General features: G+C 38.5%; 2 long non-coding RNA genes across 3 annotated transcripts in view; one reads left to right on the plus strand and one right to left on the minus strand.

Moving 5' to 3' along the window:
• Nucleotides 1-2290: 2290 nt before the first annotated feature.
• Nucleotides 2291-18978, plus strand: part of LOC135770551 (uncharacterized) — a 78036-nt gene continuing 61348 nt past the window's right edge. Inside the window, exons 1-4 of one of the 2 annotated variants that reach the window (XR_012337229.1) lie at nucleotides 2291-2861; nucleotides 3403-3496; nucleotides 3582-3715; nucleotides 3798-3901. This is a non-coding gene — a long non-coding RNA (uncharacterized lncRNA). The remainder of the gene's footprint in view (nucleotides 2862-3402; nucleotides 3497-3581; nucleotides 3716-3797; nucleotides 3902-18978) is intronic. The other variant, XR_012337228.1, reaches the window with a different exon arrangement.
• Nucleotides 4022-5267, minus strand: LOC135770550 (uncharacterized). Its single transcript, XR_010542688.2, has 3 exons — nucleotides 5093-5267; nucleotides 4530-4666; nucleotides 4022-4206 (listed from the first exon to the last, which is right to left on the minus strand). It is a non-coding gene; the product is annotated as an uncharacterized lncRNA (long non-coding RNA).

An 18978-nucleotide genomic window follows, 5' to 3' on the forward strand; every position in this document is an offset into this window, starting at 1 on the left:
TGTACATAAAAATCAAAATGTCCTCATCATAAGCAGATAGTTTAAATGTAAAAATGTCACTATTTAAGTCAAAGTATTTTTAAAAAATTATGACTGGTCTTTCTGAAGAGTTTTACAACCTCCTCTGCACCATGCATTTATCAGACACAGATATTACCTGACACTCTGCTGTCATCATCTTTGATCAGTTTTTTACCATGGCTTTTATTGCTTTGTAGGATAAAATCCTTATTTGGTAGACCTGGTAAATTATTTATTCATCATAAAGTTAACATAGTAAATGTCTATGTTTTTTAGTTGAGACTGTTATTTAGGGCAAATCTTTCTAAACACATTTACATTCTCATTTCAGAGGCGCTATACGTGACTGATTGTGCTGACAGTGACGTCTTGTGAGTTTAGTGTTGGCACAGATCTGTTGTTTCAACCGTTCATTCAAACGGATCCGTTCAAAGGAGTCAGTTCGCAAATCGGACGCGTTGTGTTCTAATCCAGGCTGAGCAGCGCAAAACTGTAAACAAAGTGTTACTGTAACAACACAAAAAACATTTCCTCGGTGGATATTCGCCATCGAGTCAGTTTTGTTTTGAGTAATAAAAGCAGGGAGACAGTTTAAAGACAGAAAGCGTGCGCGCGCGGCTCTGCTCTCTCTGTCACGCAAACAAAACTCATCATCACTCATTAATCACATGAAATGAGCGTAATCTTTGCACGGGCAGTGCACCGCGAGACATAAACCCGTCGCGCTGTTGTACTGGCTGCTTAATTCGGCCGATCTCGCCATCGTTTACTAAAGCTGTTTGTGAACAAGGCATGGCTGCACACACACGGGACAGGAGTGATCTGCTTGCAGCAAGAGGCAGCGTCACAAGTTCTACAACAACGCTTAGGTGCCCGCAGATGCGCCTGCCTATTAATCGGCCTAATTTTGCAGCAAAATCGCCCAAAGCCGATTTTTTAAAATATGCCAAAAATCGGCCGGCCGATAAATCGGTTAACCTCTAATTCAAACTATTTATATATATATTTTTTTAATTCACATCCTCATAGGGAATGTGGAGTTGACGTCACACGGTGTTGCATTATGGGTAATCCGGCGTATTTGCAGGATCGCGTCCTATCCCGCTGTATTTGAGTTCATGTGTTGGAGGTTGTTTTTGTATTTTCTGTCGAGATTTTAATAAACTTCGATATGTTTGGTCAGTACTGCTCGATCAAGCAGGTCACGCGATCGTTCAGGGAGGAAACTGAACAACGGAATACGTTTTTTCAGCTTTTATTCGTGGAAAAAACAAGGGAAGCCGGTGCAGGAGCTGACGAAAAGACGCCGGATCGCGTGGTTTGCCTGCTGCAATCAGGAGAAAAACGTTTACTTTTCAAAAAAATCCCTGCATCAGCGAGAGTGTGTTCGCTGCATTCAGTCATTCAGTAATTTGTGATTAATTAAAGGAGAACCACTTAAATTGTCTTGTTTTTATGCTAACACTGTCAAACTAACTTGTAAATGTAAGTTATTGATTGATTGATTGATTGATTCATTCATTCATTTCTGATCACCCTAACCACATGAGTTATAAAAATAAATATTTAGACAATTTCGACGATTGTAACACATATTTTTTATTAAATGCAACTGCTCAAACCCAATGCTTGTGACTCTTTAAATAACATAATGTTAGCTAAATATTTAGCATTTTGTTTGTTTAAATAACTTGGCCAAAACAGAAGTGCCATCTTATGAACATGTGTTGATTCATCGCACAGAATACAACTGAGAAATTCTTTTATAGAATCATTAAGATAAGTAGGTATTAACACATTGTCAGTAAATAGCTGGTTTACCAACCGTCATAAGACTCCAAAAGAAGAAGTGTCATCTAACTATAAGCTTGAAGGGATTTATAGCTCTTAAACTCCTGCAAAGTGTAAATAAAGTCCTGCAAAAACAAGGTAATAATAACAGATATGTGAGCGGAGGTGGTGCGTCTGGATCCGTAATCCAGTCATGGGCTGCTAAATCATATGGATCTATGTTGTTTATTTGTCCAAATAAAGTTTTTTGGCAGTAGCATTTAGTTTCTCCCGATAGGGTCCCTTCTCTTTTTCTTTCAACTTCTCGATTTTTTCCGTTCTTCTTCAATTTTACATAGTTTTAGCTTAACACGACCACAATTAAATGGCATAGCGGTCGGCGGTGCCTCTAAACATGGCGCCCACGTCCCATATGCAACACTGCGGTGACGTACATTAACATTCCCTATTGGAGGCTGAACCACACTTATCTTAAAGAGCACCTATTATGGGATACACGTTTTTAAACATCCTTTTGTGTGTAAGTGTGCATTAGTACATGCTAACGATATTCAAAAAGTACATACCTCAAAGAAAACGATGACGCGAGTTATCGTCTCTAACGTTCGAGGACTACAAAAAACACTCGGATTGTAGGCAACAGTTTACTTCCTGGGATTGGTGACGTAGATAAGACCAACATTATCATAGTTCAGCCCTCTCTGCTTTGCTTGGGTACGCCCTCAAAGACGAGGGTGGGGAGCGCCGAGTCAGAAGAGAGCTAAAATGGCGGAGGTTGTGAGTCCCTGCTTTGACTCTGTTTGCAAACTCTTGTTTCATTGTTTAAGCGATTAAATCTCTCGAGTAGACGCTGTCTCTTTAGATGCGAGGGCAAAATAGCACTTTATGGACTTTCACAGAGGACATCATGTTTAATACGGTTCCGGAAAAATCCAGTCAGAAGTTGTTCACGGAGTTTTCACAATAACTGCTTCTCATGAACCGAAGCTGGATTTGCGTGAAGTCTCCTCTTGAAAGTTGGATTACTGTGCACTTCTGGATCACAGGCTGTAAGTATTCACGTTTATTATTTGCCTTTTACTGTACATTACGTAACCGGTAACCGGAGATTAACGTAATGTGCGTGTAGAGCTAAGCTTGCAAGCTAATTGTTTTGTGTTGTAATACTGTATTTCATAAACAACGTACCATATTTACACACGTGTATGTTGAATTATGCAGACTATCGTTTTTTTTATCTATGTTGGTTTAGACATGTTTACAAACTTGCTAAGTTGCTAAGATAAATACAAATACAAATGCCAGCTAAACTGTTACCGGTAAAATTTGTTCTCATGATCAAACTCAAGAAACTCTAAGTACAGATGATTTGTTTAACGTTATATGTATTTTACTGTTGTATTTACTTGAAGCTTTCTTAGATTTTGAAACGAAGTAAACACGTAATATGTGTTGCTAATGTTGGGCCATGTAATATGTAATACATTTACGTTTTAATGAATAGTCTAACGAGTTATAGTCGTTGTACTCTATTGTTATAATATTTCTTTTTGACTGAATACATGTTTGTTTTATTTGTCTATATCCTAGATTCGCAGCTGGACACATCCTTCTACACTGTATGCAAACATGCAACATCATTACACACAGTACAAGGAGTCAGACTGGCATATGAGGAGCAAAGGTGTGTAACACAAATGATGTATTTAGCTAGTGATACCACTACCAGTCTTAGATGTATAAAGTTTTTTTTCTCTGCATAATAATAGGAACCCAGGCAGTAGCATCGTTTCACAATGTTTCCATCACCATCATCAGTGGATGCCTTTGCTGTCCGTAGCCTGAGATTTCAGATTTGCAGCAAAAAAAAATTTATTTTCTCATTTATTGGAATGCTGTGCAGGTATTTAAGTATTTTAGTAACTGTGTTAAATAAAGTAGTATTTACTTTTACAATAAATTAATTGCTTGTTTATATTTTACAGGTATTTGTACCTTGCAGCCATCCATTACAATGTCACCATGCCGTAACAAAAGCAGGAGAGGGAAAGTACAAGGCTATGTTCCCAAAACACACAAGTGACATACCGTAAGCAGTAATGTTTTATTTCAAATACATTCATAATTAAAAACTTAATGTATGAAGCAGGGAAATAAATGATCAAAACAAAAGATTTATTGACTGAAATATTTCTACAGTTATGTGGATGATGTGATCAGGCTTGTGTTTGATGAGGTATTTGAAGATAAGTTGAAGGAAGCCCTGATTCCAATGGACCTGGCATCACAGTTTGAGAGACCTTCAAAGGAGGACGTGATTGCATGCCATCTTCAGTGCAGGGGTCGTCGAAAGCCAAAATTGTGACCGATCTGATCAGGAAGCTCCAAGCGTATCTGGAGAACAACACACGACAGGATGATAACCTTATAGTGTCATCTTAAATAGCACCAGCTGACAAAGCTTTGATATGCCATTTATCTGAATAGATAGCTGTAAGAAATGAATTGAACAATTTTTGAAACAAGAGCACAATATGGTTACTAAAGTATGTTTATTTATATATTGTTTAACATTTAAATATATATTTGTAATAAATAAAAAAAACTTTTGACTGACTATTATATTTTCTTTAAAGTTACATCTTTTGTTCTTTTGGGTACTTTGTTACTATAATGATACTTTAGTGTTATTGGTTTAAAAATGTAATAAAACTTACTCTAGTCCTGCACCTCAAAGGCTTATAGTCGGTACAATAAATGTTCTGTGTGTAGGGATTTAGACAATTTGTGCAAAACCTGGATGATGAATCACGCAGGTAAGAGGCCCTGGAACATGTTGCATTCTCCTTAAAACCTAGTAAGTAAAAACATAGCCCAGTCTTTCATAATAAAGTTTACCATAGTAAAATAATGTAGAACTCACATTCATTTCAATTAATACTTTCTTTGTGCTACATTTGGTGTTTCCATATAGTTTGCACAGTAAAATAGTATGTAAGCAGTATTTTATAATTAAGTTTACTATAGTAAAATAATGTAGAAATTACCAAGTGAAATCGTTTTATAATCATTTTAACAAATACTTTATATGTGCTACATTTGGTGTTTCCATATAGTTTGCACAGTAATAGAGTATGTAAGCAGGCTTTTATAATAAATTTTACTAGAGTAAAATAATGTAGAAATTACCAAGTGAAATCGTTTTATAATCATTTCAACAAATACTTTCTATGTGCTACATTTGGTGTTTCCATATAGTTATGTAGTACGTTATAATTACCTTTTGGATGTCTTTGCAACACATTTTCGTCTTCGTTTAGCATTCTGGCAGAGCTAAGGACACCTAAAAAAGTTAAATCCAATCGCGTTCATTGAAGGAGATCGTTTATATCGTAACGGCCGTATGAACTCTCTGGATCGAGCTCGAAGTGGTAAGGCAGTACAGACACCATCGTTTATAGAGAAATATAGCGCTTGTTTACGTTGCCTCTGAGGCTGTGAGTCTCAGTCAGAATCTGTGTCAACCCACGCGTAGTCAGGGGCGTAACCTTTCAAACACACGCTGAACCCAGCTGACCAATAACAGTTGAGTAGTCATCTGACCAATCCGATTACACTAGACATTTTGGGAGGCGGAGACAGGAACTAAACCAAGCGTTTTCCAGACAGTGGGAAATCGGTGAGGTATGTAAGCAATTTATAAGACTCACAATGCATTAGTTCAAGTTTTAATAACATGTATGTACTATGGGATATTGCAATAACGTGCTAACGTGCCAATTTATTAGCATAATTGGTGCTCTTTAAAAACCTAGAATTGCCCCTAATTATTGCAACGTTTATGTTTTGCAACTAAGTCACGGCAACAAAAGTAAATACATTGTGACCAAAAACATTGAAAATAATGATCTCTATGAATGAAGTGAAGCCTCAGCCTTACCTTAGTAAAGCCTTTCTTATCACCTGCCTGATAAACTAGTGTCAGTTCAAAAAATTTGTATTTTTAATAGTTTACAAAGTGACTAATAAAGAAAGCAACTTGCCCCACCTTATGTATGCTATCCTGCACTCAACTTAAACACCACTTACAGGCCTAACACATTAACGTCCTATCTAGTGAAACTTTATATTTTGAATTTATTAATAAATTAGTTTTCAGCCTTAACTTTATACAAAAATATTTTGGGAAGTATTACATATATGGAGTTTCAATGTGTTAATGAAATTAAAAAAATTAAAATGATGAATCACATCATTTGATTTTACTCACAAGCTGTTTATAAAGAAAAGACTAAAGTTTGCAAACACTGATCAAGTCAGAACAAGATGATCAAGTTAAGTTGGATTTCTCCACTTGAACCCATTGTAATTTTTGCCATCTTTGTCACTTTCACCTTTGGCTTGCTCACTGCTAACATTGTGTTTTGGGTCAGGGTTTTATTCTCTATTAATATCACTTTACATGTAATGGTGTCACTGAAATCTTGTAGATAAACTCTAAAAATGGCTTGGTTATTTTTGACCCATAATGGGTAAATATTGGACAGAACACGTGCTGGGTTAAAAATGACCCCAGGCTGGGTCAAAAATGACCCAATGCTGGGTTGTTTTATGCAACCATTGGGTATAATAACCCAGCAGTTGGGTTAAAATAACCCAGCATTGGGTCAATTTTTAACCCAGCACGTGTTCTGTCCAATATTTACCCATTATGGGTCAATAATAACCCAGCCCTTTTTAGAGTGTACTTCACATTTTTGGGGTTGATAATGCTATTGTAGATTTTATTTACATTTTATGGTATTTTATTTACCTATCATAAACTGTAAAACACAAAATGGCTCTATTTAAAAAACTTACTTCAATTGGTAACACCTAATATTTAACATTTTTTAACTTTAATTATTTCACTTAAACTGAGATAATTTAAAGCAACACTATGTAGTTTTTTTTACCTTTAAATAATGTTTCTAAAATTATTTCAGTGATAGAACAACTTTTAACTGGACAAATTGTACTGTTGCTGCAACCTGAGCAGCCTCCTAGCTGCTACAAGCACACTCTTAAGGTGGTGGTGGAGGGTAGGAAACACAGCCCCGCCCCTCCCCCTCCCTGCAGAAAGGCCCTGTCCCAAATGGCACACTCCGGACTTGTGGTCCTCCTCAGAGTCCACACTTTGATGACATCACGTAGTCCAGACTTTAGGGACCCTTGATGCGAGTCCAGAGGGCGCACCGAAGTCGTATTTTGGGACAGACTTGAGCGTCACGTCGGAAATAGTTATGGTTTCGGATAGGCGTTGCAATTCTGGTGGGAGAAAAATGTTGCCTGTAGTTGTTTTTACTTTTGTGCTTGCAAAATGGCTATCAATGCAGCCATATCGCCGTCGTCAGCTCCAACGTCGCAAAAGAGAGTGTTTTTTTTCATTTATTCAAATGCTGGTGGCATACACAGAGCAAGAGGTACACTAGGAAATATAATTATTGGCTACGTTAAATTTGTCAGAAGTCACGAGTGCATTAAGTTGATTATTTATTTATTTATTTTGCTTTACAGGTCAGCCGACTGTTTCGATATACGGGGTTAAATCGGTCCATGCCCGTGCTCCAAATTTATTTTGATGCCGAAAAAGATATGCGGCCAGACTTCCGGCTCAACAGAAAGTCAGTCAGCAGTCTAATTCAAATTCTTATGGACATGAACACGCATGACCATGGATGGGGAAAACACTTGGAAGTCCTTATTTTTCTTTACTGGCTTGCACACGCACTGTCTTACAGAGTCACGGGGCGGACCTTTTCTATTCCCAAATCAACCGTGTGCAGAGTTGTGCATAAAATCGCCAGGGAAATAAAGAATGCAGTGGCAGCAGGCTGGGTTATTTGTTATCCTCGTCCAGAACAACTTCATACCATTGGCCTTGGATTTGTGCAACTGGCACGGCATCCTGCGTTCCAAAACGCGGTGGGAGCAATTGATGGATGCCACATAAGAATTAAACCACCTGGCCGGAATAAAGAGGAATACTTCAATTACAAACAGTATTATAGCATCCAAATGCAGGCAGTGTGTGACTCAACAGGTCGATTTCTTAATATTTTTGTGGGCTACCCTGGATCTGTTCAGGACACTCGTGTTTTTAAGAACAGTCCACTTTATTACAATGCTGAATATCCCCCAGCTGGTTACTTTCTTCTAGGTGACGGTGGGTATCCAAGTATTGATAGGCCAATTCGAGTTGTTACGCCATATAAGCTGCCCTTACAAGGACCAGTGGAGGAAAGGTTCAATCGATGCCATTCACGAGGCCGAATAGTAATCGAGCGAGCTTTTGGGATGATGAAAGCAAGGTGGAGGAGAACATTGTTCTCTGCTTTAGAGGTAAAAGTCGGCTTCTGTACGCAGGTGGTAATCGCATGTGCATTCCTGCATAATGTGTGTTTAACGAATGGTGATGTGCTTGAGCCGGACGATGCACAGGATGCTGATCCCCCCTGCCCACCACCACCACCTGATGCAGCGGACCCCGTTGATAGGTCTGCAGTCCAGTTCAGGGATAGACTGGCAGCACGGGTTTCTGCTCCTCTTGGTGTGCAGCATCCACTGATGGAACATGATTACACACTGTGATGTTAATGAATTTTGAAATTCCTTCCTGCCCAGGTACTGTACTTTTATTGTTAGCTCGTTTTATTTATAAGACGTATATGAACTTAATTTTGTGTTGTACTTGAGCATTTGATGTTATGCACTTAAAAAAAGTACTACACAAATTCAGTATTACACTGCCTGACCTTATTTGTAAATTTACAAGTACTGTTTTGTCTTTCGGTTTGTTTACTTCGGAGTGATAATGCTGCTGAAAAAAGTATTACCTCAGTTTGTATTGGACTTTAAAAACTGTTCACTGTACTGCACTGTACTGAAACTACAAAACATTGTTTTAGCAGGTGACACTGACTGATCAACAGATACTGTTTGTGCTACATTTATTCTATTTATTTTGTTACCTTCAGGTGCAGTTTGGTGAAATCCTTTTGTTCTACATAACAAAGTAAACTGTATAAACATGAATTTGTACTTATGTTACATACAAAAACTTTACTAATTAAGTGTATGTGGATTATATTTTTTTTGTAAATTGTAAGAATTTTCAATAAATTTGTTTATTCAGTACCCTTTTGTGTTTATTTTTCATCTACATATCTTTTCATAGTGATTGGTATATTACTAAGTGTTATAAACTTACATTTTATTATCTTGTATTATCTTCATTGTGAAAATTTAAAGCAACTTCTTAATAAAATACTTATGTAAGGTATACACAAAGCCATTTCGAAGTATCAAGAACATTTATTAACTATATACACCTGTAAAAATATAAACACAAAACAGTAGTATAAACAGTAGAACAGCTGAATGAAAAATAACTTACAAAATGCAACATGACGCTCTACCAAAATTAATTCCTGCCAAATGTTAAACAGGTGTGATATACATGTTGCTCAACTCATGTTTTTGTAACATGATCGACCAGTTTAGTTAAAACACTAAGCATCTGATCCATCTGCCTCTCTGCCCTCTGAAACCGCTCTTCCTCTTTTGCATCTGCCTCCATCTGATGCTGGGCTTGTTTCTGTGCCATTTCCTTAATGAGTTCCAGAGAACTCAAATCACTTTGCCTCTTTCTTTTTTTGGGGCTTTTCCCCTTCCCTCCACTTGCCCTGTTTGATGGCCTGGGAATTTCCTCTGCTGTTGAGGACGCTACACTGTCATGCACCCCTGATGGCCCTGGTCTGGCAACATCCTGCTCCTCTGTTTCAGCAGGACTACAGGCAGGGTGCACATCATCAGCCGCTACGGCACCAGAGGGACCTGACATGACTGCTGGTGAAATCTGTGCACTGGGACCAGAAGAAAAGGTAGCCACAGGCATTACACTTGGTCTTTGGCCAATAGCTTCATGCATGGCCTCAAAAAAAGGCCATGATGCTGCAGTCACCTCCCCTTCATCGGTTCCAGATCCTGTCTTGGGCAGGCACAAATCCTACAACAGTATTATAAACAAATTAACATATAAACACTTGTATGAATTACAGCCTGCACTGGCTTATTTGGTGTAAAATGTATAATAGAATGCTATTTGTAGGGAGTGTATTTAAAATACTTTGAATTTTCTTTTAAGGTTTTCCCTTTTTTTTTTTTAGCTTGCTGTGGAGTGAGTCGCCCTTGCAGGCCCATGTCCTTAACGATCTCCCTAACAGACAGAACATCGATGAATATAAGCAGTTCAGTATCTTAATTCCAAAAGCAAAGAGTACATTTTACACTTACTCAAACCCTTGAGCAGATGAATTCCTCATCCCTGTGAACACCTTATCCTTCTCCATGCGCAGCCGAATAAACAGAAATGTCATATCATCTGTCCCTTGAGTAGAATAGAAACATTTATTCTCACTTTATGTAACAAAAAAATATCTTTACATTCTGTACAATTCCTATTTTAACAGATTTATGCCATCATACCATTAAGCACACACATCATCACATATTACAGTTTATAGCCTTCACTGTTACATTTGAACTTAAAATCCTACAAATTAAAGAATGACAATGTGTGAGTGTTTGTAAGATTTTTTGGCACGTTGAAATTTTAATTTTATGCTCATTTATTGCTTGTATATCTTTATACAACTGTAATGCTCTCGTATTATTCAGCGTGCATTCTAATACAGTGTAACCACATGTTGGCGATAACACTCAATTGTACAAACGATGAAATAGGTTATTGACGTGTTACGTTACACAGTTACAAACTGTACATGTTACTTACACTTAAATATTTTCTGGTTTGACATGCTTGCTTGCTCATCAGCGTCAACTACTCCCATCTGTCATATGATTGGTCGTTCGCAAGGACTTCTGGGTTGGCAAAGTGCGCGAAGCCTGCTGCAGTGCGGGCTTCGCTGAAGACCGCATCAAGGGGGCAAAGGAGGCGCTGATGAGCACACTTCAGAGCGCAAAAATGACAGATGGGACACCCTACGGACTCGTGGACTAAGCGAGCACGCGCAACTTAAGGCCACGAGACCGAAAGTCCACATGAAGTGCGCCATTTGGGACAGGGCCAAGAGTGTCTGATACTAGGCATTGTTGTGCTTTTCAACCACATGGGGGAGCTGTAAGTCATTTTTACATGGAAACTACATAGTGTTGCTTTAAGTTGAAAAGTATCAATTTTTAAGGCAATATCAATAATTTGATCCAACTTTAACTTTTTACAGTGTATATTATGCAAAAGTATATAGCCTACAATCTAAGTATGCTGTCTTGATAATCCCATAAAAATTATTGGTACTGTGCAAGCACTTGAATAAGTTTCACTAATATAGATCGTATACTGTATATTATATTGTGTAATATAATAAACATTGTATAAAAACCCTATATTCTTTATATTTCATAATGTTATATTAATTCCTATTGTCACGGTAGGAAATCCATTGTTTCCTCCTTGTCATGTGTTTGTGTGTGTGTGTGTGTGTGTGTGTGTTTACTTACCGCTCTGCCATGTGCTCATCAGCCTCATCCCGTTCACCTGTTTGTTGATTGTCTCACTCCAGCTGCTCATCATAACATTCTCTTCATAAATACTCACATGACTTTCTGTTCCCCGCCAGATCCTCACTCTTTATTCAGTTCTCGTATTGTTTGGATCACTGTGTCGTCGTGTTTGGATTACCGTGTCTTCGAGTTGGATTGTATGTTATAGCTGTCGTTTTCGTGTGGATGTTCCCGTGTTCAGCCTGGATTTACACCACTGCTCACCACTCCACCAACGCCACCATCAACATCATCCTCACCAACTCACCACCGTTGTCATTCGCCACCTTTGCCAACAACACTGGACTTTTTCCTGCCTGGTCATCCATCGTGTCATTTTTTTACTCTGTGTGATTTAATAAATTTGTGTTTTCACCTGCAACTGCTTCCATCTCCTAGCGTGTCATTACAGAAGGATCTGGCCAACATGGAAGCAGCAGGAGATCAACCCACCTCTACATTAGAGGATTTCCTCCAACGTACCCTGCAAAGAATGGATCATCAAGATAAATCCATTGAAGAAATGCGTAAGGCCGTCCATGCAATGGTGGAAAGGCGTCGGAGCTCTCCCAGCGATCACAACACAAACCGCTACCCACTGCGCCGCCCACGCTGCCTGCATCATTTTCACCTCCAGGGGGTAGTTTTCTTCCTGAGCCCCGTCTACCCATTCCCTAAAAATATTCCAGTGAGCCCAACTACTGTCGCACTTTTTTGTCTCCCTGTTCTCTTCACGTTGCTCAACAGCTCAGAACTTTCTGCCTCAAAGAAACGGAAATGGCTTTCACGCTATCGCTACTTACGGGTAAGGCTGCCCTCTGGGGGACGGCGGTGTGAGAGAATAGAGACATCTGCTGCTCCTCGTTCGCCCTCCTTTCGGAAGAGATGGAGAGGGTATTCGAATGTCCGTCGCCGGGAGAGAACTGCTAGACTCCTCTCCGAGCTCCGACAGGACGACCGATCGGTCTCGGATTATGCCATCGAGTTCCGTACCCTGGCAGCGGAGTATAGGTGGAACGAGGAGGCACAGTGGGATCATTTCCTGCATGGGCTAGTGGATCGGATCCAACGGGAGATAATAACCGTGGAACTTCCCTCATTTCTCAATGGTCTTGTGGATTTGGCTATCTTCCCCAAGACACTAGAAGGAAGACATCCTCTGTCATACCTCGTAGACCTGAGTCCAACAGCCCCTCCAGCGAGATCTCCACCATCGTTTTCCCAGATCCGGAGCCCATGCAGGTGGGTCGAGCTCACTTTCCCGGGAGGAGAAGAACCGGCGGAGACCCCAGGTACTGTGTTTGTACTGTGGTGAAGCGGGGCATCAGTTTCAACGGTGTCCTGTAAAATACCAAGCCCAGTAGTAAGACGGAGGCTACTATCGGGCGGGATCTCTGCTCTCAAGACCTCGACCAAATCTACTCTCCTCCCAGTGAGACTACGGTGGTCCACTCATTCACACACCGACCACGCACTTCTGGACTCCAGGGCTGAGGGGAATTTCATCGACCGTTCACTGGCACGTAAGCTTCAGATTCCTTTCATTCCTTTCACCCACCAGATTGTACCTTTCGTTCTTAATGGACATTAACTACCCACCATCAAACACACCACTGTACCCGTCACTCTCATCACCTCAGGCAACCACACCGAGAAGATTTACTTTTTTATCACGGACTCTTCTCTCTCTCCCGTCGTCCTTGGACATCCTTGGCTCCACACGCACAACCCCAAAATAGACTGGAAACTGGGTTCCGTCACCAGCTGGAGCGAGGAGTGTCATAAGTCTTGTCTTGTCTCTGCCTGTCTTACTGTTTCTGAGTCTGTGTTTCAAGGGGAAGCAGTGGATTTGTCTAATGTGCCCGCGGAGTACCACGACCTGAAGGAGGTGTTCAGTAAGTCTCAGGCTGATTCTCTCCCTCCTTACCGTCCCTATGACTGTGCTATAGATTTATTGCCAGGTACGATTCCGCCTAAAGGCAAGTTATACTCTCTGTCTGTTCCGGAGATGGAGGCCATGGAGAAATATATTTCTTATTCTATAGCAATGGGGTTCATCCGGCCACCTTCTTCTTCAGTGGGGGCGGGGTTCTTTTTGTGGGGAAGAAGGACGAATCCTTGCGACCTTGCATTGACTACCGAGGGCTGAATAACATAACGGTAAAGAATACTTATCCTTTGCCGTTGATGTCTTCAGCTTTCGAGAGGTTGCAGGGAGCATCTCTCTTCACTAAATTGGACTAAGTAATGCTTATCATTTGTTCCGCATTAGGGAGGGGGATGAATGCAAGACTGCTTTTAACACCCCTAGAGGCCATTTTGAGTACTGCGTTATGACTTTTGGGCTAACGAACTTGCCTGCGGTCTTTCAAGCACTCGTTAATGATTTGTTGGGAGACATGGTAGATCAGTTCATATATTTCTACCTGGATGACATATTGATTTTTTTCTTCGTCTCTCCAGGAACATTTGCAACACGTACAACGAGTGCTTCTGCGGTTGCTAGAGAATGGGCTTTTGTCAAGGCGGAAAAATGCGTTTTTCATGCGCAGTCTGTTTCTTTTCTAGGACACATCATTTAGACTGCGGGTGTTCGCATGGATCCTGACAAAGTTAAGGCTGTGGTAGATTGGCCATCCCCAGAGTCTTGCAAGGCCCTGCAGAGATTTCTGGGGTTTGCCAATTTTTATCTGCGTTTTATTCGCAATTTCAGCCAACTAGCTGCACCTCTGACCGCCTTGACCTCCCCTAGTTTGACGTTCAGGTGGTCAGACGCAGCCGGGGCTGCGTTTGCCAAACTTAAAAGCTGCTTCGTTTCAGCTCCCATTCTTGTTACCCCTGATTGCTCACGTCAGTTCATAGTGGAGGTCGATGTGTCAGAGGTGGGGGTATGAGCAGTTATTTCCCTATAAATTTAATACATTTGTGTTTTCACCTGCAACTGCTTCCGTCTCCTAGCGTGTCATTACACCTATCTACTGTCTATATACTACTAACATGTATTTATTGTACATTTTCTGCAACAATGCAACAATATTTTTTTCAAAAGTGTTATAGAAATACATTTAAAGTAATTCTAATACATTCTTTGTAAAGTGCATGATCTCCACCTCTCTGCTGCCCTCTTGTTACTCTTTACACAAAACAAAATGCTTAATACCCCCTGCTGAAAAAACAGCATACCAGCAAGACCAGCATATGTTGTGTTTCGGTGCTGGTTTAGCTGGTGCGAGTGCTGGTGCTGATGCTGGTTTAGCCGGTGGTCACCAGAAAATCAACACCAAAACACAACATATGCTGGTCTTGCTGGTATGCTGTTTTTTTCAGCAGGGGGTATTGAGCATTTTGTTTTGTGTAAATTTGTTTACAATTTGCATTATTCTTTTAGTACCGTCTTTACGAACTGAATTTGGAAAACAAGCATTTTGGTATGCAGCACCCAGCGATTGGAACTTTTTACAGAATACCATTAAACTAGCTACCCTAGTGTCAATGAATATTTTTAAATCTCTTGTTATTGAGCTGTTAAAGGAAGAAATGAATTGTAAATGTTTTTAATTTGTACTAATGATGTGTATATATATATACTCTGTCTGCAATGTTTATTTTATACTTACATTTTTTTTTTACTTTATTACTGTGCTGCTCAACCTGGCCAGGTCACTTCTGTAAAAGAGATTTTTAATCTCAGAAAGTTTTAACCTGGTTAAATAAAGGAATAATTAAAAAATATATATATATTTTCTGTTCCACGTATACACTGCTATGATATCAACCGAAAGGAATATTGCACTTTCATAAAAAATCCAGATAATTAACCCAACTCTATGTCATCCAAGATGTTTATGTCTTTCTTTGTTGAGTCGAGAAGAAATTACGTTTTAACATTCTAACCTGTCACACAGTAAGTGCAAGACGAGAAGTTGTGGTTTAAAATGTTTTCCTTAAAAAAACTTAATTTCTACTTGACTGAACAAAGAAAGACTTTATCATCTTGACATGGGGGTAAATTATCAGATTTTTTTATGTGGAAAGATAATATCATATCTGTGCATTGTAAAAAAAATAATACAAATAATTTAATTTACAGAAATTAATTACATTTGAAGACAATAAAGACATTCATAGATAATAACAAATGAGATTTTAGTGATATTTTGATCATTGAACTTGGAAATGTCCCTGTTTTTTTTTTTTATCTGGTCACCTTAGCTGAAAGCAAATGGTTTCTTCATGTTAACTGCACTGCCAAATTTGTAAACAAACACTGCTATACCCTTTCATAAAAATACTTCCTCAAATTTCAAGCATATTCTTTATTACAGGTGACATCTGAAGGTACAAGAACTACCCACGCATAAGTGGAAGTGAAAGTCAGCAGGCATACGGACTCATGCCTTAAACATCGGGGAGTGAAAGTTCAAACGCAGTTCTACCTTACTTCTCATGAATCTGGCTCATTGGTCTGATGAATCACTCGCTCTCTGTTTCTTCACAGCGGGATATCCTCGCTGACTCAGACAGACAGACAGACAGACAGACCAACAGGCTTGGCTAACATTCTTCTAATGAACTTCGCATGTCTGTATGAATGAACGTCTCAAGCAATGTGTTTGTGAGCGTCACACACATCAGCGATCACAATAATACTCATGCTGTGTCACAAAGCAATCATCTGTATATCAAGAAAGAGAAATATATCGTATCATAGTCAGTCTTAATGGGTCAGTCTGTGGATGACGGCTCCATATGCCAGTTTTTTATGAATTCTCCATTAGTTTTGGATCACAGACTAACAAAACAGAACTGTTAGATTGTCAAACACATAATAAATGAATGGGTGTGGTCACACTCTGAGATGATAGAGAGTGTGTGTTAGATGTTTAATCTGTAAAATTAGGATTATACCCCATTTGGTTTTACAGAACGTTTAGCATACTAAACTTTTAAAATAATGAAACAATGTGCTTATAATTTATGTTAAAAGTGAACATCAATGCACTGCACATCAAATATAAATGTATTTGGAGTCATAAAACTGTGCGTAGGATCGTTATAAAAGTCTACGTATGCACAAAAGCCAAAAATGGGATACGCTAAAAAATATTAAGACTAAGGGTGTTTTCACATCTAGTTCGTTTGAGCCCTCCAAACGCTCTCAGAGCAGTTCAGGGTGTATATGTGAACAAACCAAGTGATCCCAGACCCCCCTAAAAGGACCCAAAAGCATTTTGACATTGTATCAAAATAAACTGCTGCACAGAAAGCTGGGGTGAGTTATTATGAAGTTGTGATGTGAACAAGAAAAGGTCTGAGATCACTTCAGTTCTGAAGAGGACTAAAAAAAGAACTGGGTCCTCTTTTGAGTCCACTATATTGTGAAGCCCAAAAGGACTGAGGTCACATTCAGCTAGTTACTTTTCTGGTTCACTTTAAGTGAACTGGGTTTGGTTCTTTTAAAATGAACTATATGTGAAAACACCCTTAAAGCAATGTTCCCTTTATAAATCACAGATCCCATGCAAGTGTGTGTACATGAATTATCCTCAAACCCCACCCTGCAAGCCCTGTGTGTGCATGAGTGTGTGAGAGATAGTGAATAATAGAGAAAGTAAAATATGATCCCTGTATTTTCATCATTCTAAGTTGTGGCCAATAGCAACACATTGTACCGCAATGTGTGTGGACATAAGATGGACACAATATATATGTATAAAATGCAAGAAATGCATACGCAACACAACTTCACCGTAAAAATTTGCTTCTTATGTGTTGTGTTGGCTGGCATGAACAGGTTATGTGTTCAGTGTGGATGATGTAGACTGTGCTGTGTAGACTGCCAAAAATGTGTACAACTTCAAAAAGTTCAAAAAAACATCAACAGTAATGAAAAACTTTGTTTAATTTATACTTATTTAAGATAAACATGTTTATCCCCAATATCTGGAGGAGAATATAATTTTTTTCTCTTATTTCATATTATTACAAAAACGAATGGCACTTTAATTTATAAATAGTCCTCTGCCAGTGGTAAATGACAAATATTAACCATAAATTCTGTCTATATTACTTGCAATAACGCTAAAGTAAACATCTGTAAACAATATTACATAAATTTGTATGACTGCATTGGTTTAAGATACGTATAATGTTCTGGGTCCACCAGACCCACAAACATTGTCTAAGTAACAAAAATATGAACACCAAGGGTTAATAGATTTTAATACACAACCTTTGCGTGGAAAATGGCATATGCACGCTTTATAAATGAGACCCCTGATGATCACGGTTTTCATTTGGGAAGGTTCACTTTCAATGTATTTTTCACATTTATTTTCAGTCTTACTAATTATTATAACCTTTAGACTAGTGGTTCTTAAACTTTTTTAGTGTGCTGTCCCCCATACGGTGCATCCCTTCGTGCCCCACCCAAAGAAAATTCATGACATAAAACATTGCAAAACCTAAAATTTGAATTAAACAAAACATTGAATTATTCAATGTAGTGCTGTTAGTTAGTAGCCGTATTTTTCTGAGATTTAATTACACAGAATGTATGGTAAATTACTTACTTTTATAAAATCCCATTAAACTGGGGTGGCCCATCTCAGAGCCTCTACAGTTTGAGAACCACTGCATTAGACAGTGTTTAAGTGTGTCATTTTCAGATTTCGAAGAACATTCATAAAAATATGTATTAGTAGGCTATATAAGTTTTTAGTAATCTCATCCCAAAACCCGGATAGTAGAGCTGTAGTGCCCTCTACAGGCTAAACACAAATATTACAACTGACACTCCAGGGTCATAAATACAAAAACAATCTTGCAGCAATGCTATTAATTATACCACACTTATATGCATCCTCTCCTGAACCAAAAGAAACTCTTATAGGTCAAATATGTTTCTATGATCAAAAAAATTAAAATTACAAAGTATTAAATAAAATATTTTCTCTGTACCACCTATAATTTCTTACTGGAATGGATTATTTCATAATCTGAATAAGTAGAAGAGTTGGTCCCTTCAACAAACATATTTTCTTAATTTTAAAGTTAAAGAAGTCTATTTTAAATAAATATATACATTTTACCCTGTCAAACATTTTATGAAGAAATATAAAGCTGTAAGATAATGATTTTTGCCAAGTTCAAACTGAAACTGTATACCATTTATTTAGGATATGTCAGACACTTCTGGAAAAAATGTATACGTTCATGAATGATAATATTCAGCAATATATATATATATATATATATATATATAACTTTTAAAGACATAGTTCTAGGATATCTGAGTTTACAAATAAAACTCTTTGCTTTATCGTAAACTTAATCTACTTTCTATGCAAATTTCATGTACACAAATGTAAGTTCACCAACACTAAACCCATTTTTTATGTATTCCTCAAAGAATTTAGCATGTTTCTCAATACAATTGAATCAAAAAAGCAAGACACTACTTTAATTTGTATACTTTAACTGATAGGCTACATAAATTGATGTCTTACCCTCATGTATTTTTCTTCTGTTTTATACTTATTTTCTCTCTCATTGTTTTCCCCT

Source organism: Paramisgurnus dabryanus, chromosome 8 (assembly GCF_030506205.2).
Source record: "Paramisgurnus dabryanus chromosome 8, PD_genome_1.1, whole genome shotgun sequence".
Lineage (NCBI taxonomy): Eukaryota > Metazoa > Chordata > Actinopteri > Cypriniformes > Cobitidae > Paramisgurnus > Paramisgurnus dabryanus.